Here is a 2,232-nt window from a genome sequence, read left to right as displayed (position 1 = left end):
ACAAACACCTGTCTCACTCTCGGCCCTGCAGGAGCACCTCACACCGGCCAGTGTTCTTTTCAGTGTTAATTCACATCTCAGTCTCCTTTATGTATTGTTGTGCCGGCGCGGCAAGATCGCCTTGAGTGAGGCGCCACGCGCCAGACATTCCTTCCCCGGGCTGGTTTTCAACCTACGTCTGTCTTCACTTGTTAAATATAAATGTGTAGCAAGAAAGACAATTACCGTACTTTCCTTCGGTATTTAAAACTATTAATGTCTTTATACATTTGGCATCCTTTTAATCCATGCTTCCATTTTTGGCATTATTTTGGTTTCCTGCTGTAGTTTGTACGTTCATTATAAGAGTGAAATATACTCTCAAGTGTGAAAAATTGCGATATCTCTAAACACAGCCCATCACAGGTCAAACTTAGCCTGGTGCCACAGAAAGTTTGATAAAAACTAGCAAATAATAATTTTTCTTTACTATTCAATGTTTTCTGGAAAACAAAGGCAATTCCTGGAGTATGAGGAATCCTCTGTTCTCTTTCTTCGTCCCGGTGGAGGAAACACAAAGACGCTTTCCACTCTCATTCTAGATTTACACTCTTCACTCACCTACCACCACCACCATAAATAAAATAGAAAAAATACACATAAATCTCTTGAACACGTGATGCCAGACCTTTAGAAGATTAGATATATTTCTGGATAGTTGGGATGAGTGGACACAGGTTTGCAAGTCTTATACAAGAACTGCCGCCTTTGGACGGAGTAATAAGACAGTCTTCTGCGGAAGAAAAAAGGAGGAGAAATAGGAGGAAGAATACAGCAACATTCCTCGCATGCATAGTTGAAGTTGAAGTGTGGATGTCTGAAGCAAGCATGCCTTGCCTGGCACTTTCACAATCAGTCCCCTGTTATTGGCGTACTTTCCTTTCATGAACCCCTGGAACTTTTTTTCCCTCTCATCTCAAGGCGTCGCTAAACACAACCCATCACAGGGTCGAACTTAGCCTGGTGCCACAGAAAGTTTGACCAGTCGTAGTTTACATATATATGTTTCTTCCTCTCTGATGAGCGGTGACGCTGCTGTTTCTTCCTCCGATAACAGTGGTGGTAATTCTTTTTTCTTTGCCTCTTTTTCTTGTTTTTTACTTCCTCTGATTAAGCGGTAATGCTGCTGCTGCTGCTTCTTCTTCCTCTGATGGCGTTGCTTTCTGTTCTTGTTCTTCTAAGACAGTTTGGTGGTCTGAATTGGTTGGTAGATAGGGTATTTAGAGTGGGGATAGTAGGAGGTACTGGCACACTCACCTCCCTTGCTTCCCAGTCAAAATTCAAGTCAAAGGTTGGTGGGGGAAAGACTGGGAAGGGTAGGGAGGTGCTGCACACTCACCTCCCATGCTCCCCAGGTTACATTTGTAACATCAGTCAGGTTGGTTGTTTTTGGAGTTGCCGGGATCAGTCAGTCAGGCCCCGTCAGTCAACAGGGTAGTGCAGCTACGCACTCACCTTGCCAAGATCAGAGGGGTGGTGATGGTGGTGTGTACATTTGGAGTTGGTAGGATGAGTCACATTGGTGGTCAAAGTCAAACTGGGAGACTGGGAATTGTAGGGAGTGTGCTGCACACTCACCTCCCTGTGCTTCCCCAGGGGCGGTCAGGATGGTGGGTCTTTGGAGTTGCCAGGATGAGTCACGGGAAGTGCTAGCAACCCTGGCACCTTGCCAGGATCAGTTGCCAGGGTGGGGAGTACTGGTGGTGGTCGGTACAGTGTAGAGTTCCTAGGATAGGGTCAGATTGGGGATCAAAGTCAAACTAGAAGGCTGGGAAGGAGTAGGGAGGTGCTGCACACTCACCTCCCGTGCTTCCCAGGTAGATGAGTAGTCTTTGGAGTTGTCAGAGTCAGTCAGGTTGGTATTGTTTTATTTTTATTATTTATTGTAGGGTGCCAGACTCAGTCATTTTTATTGAGGGGAAGTAGGAGTTTTATTGTTTTTTACTTTATTTATTTTTGTTTTTTTATTTATTTTTTTTATTTTCATTTTGTATTTTGGGAAGGAGTAGGGGAAGGGTAGGGGAGGTGCTGCACACTCACCTCCCATGCTCCCCAGGTTGCATTTGTAACATTTGTCAGATTGGTTGCAGGGGTCAGTCAGTCAGGCCCACTCAGTCAAGGGAAGTGCTACGCACTCACCTTGCCAAGGTCAGAAGGGTGGTGGTGGTGGTCTGTACATCTGGAGTTGGTAGG

Source organism: Scylla paramamosain, chromosome 7, assembly GCF_035594125.1.
Source record: "Scylla paramamosain isolate STU-SP2022 chromosome 7, ASM3559412v1, whole genome shotgun sequence".
In the NCBI taxonomy this organism is placed as follows: Eukaryota; Metazoa; Arthropoda; class Malacostraca; order Decapoda; family Portunidae; genus Scylla; species Scylla paramamosain.
This window is presented reverse-complemented; position numbering follows the sequence as displayed.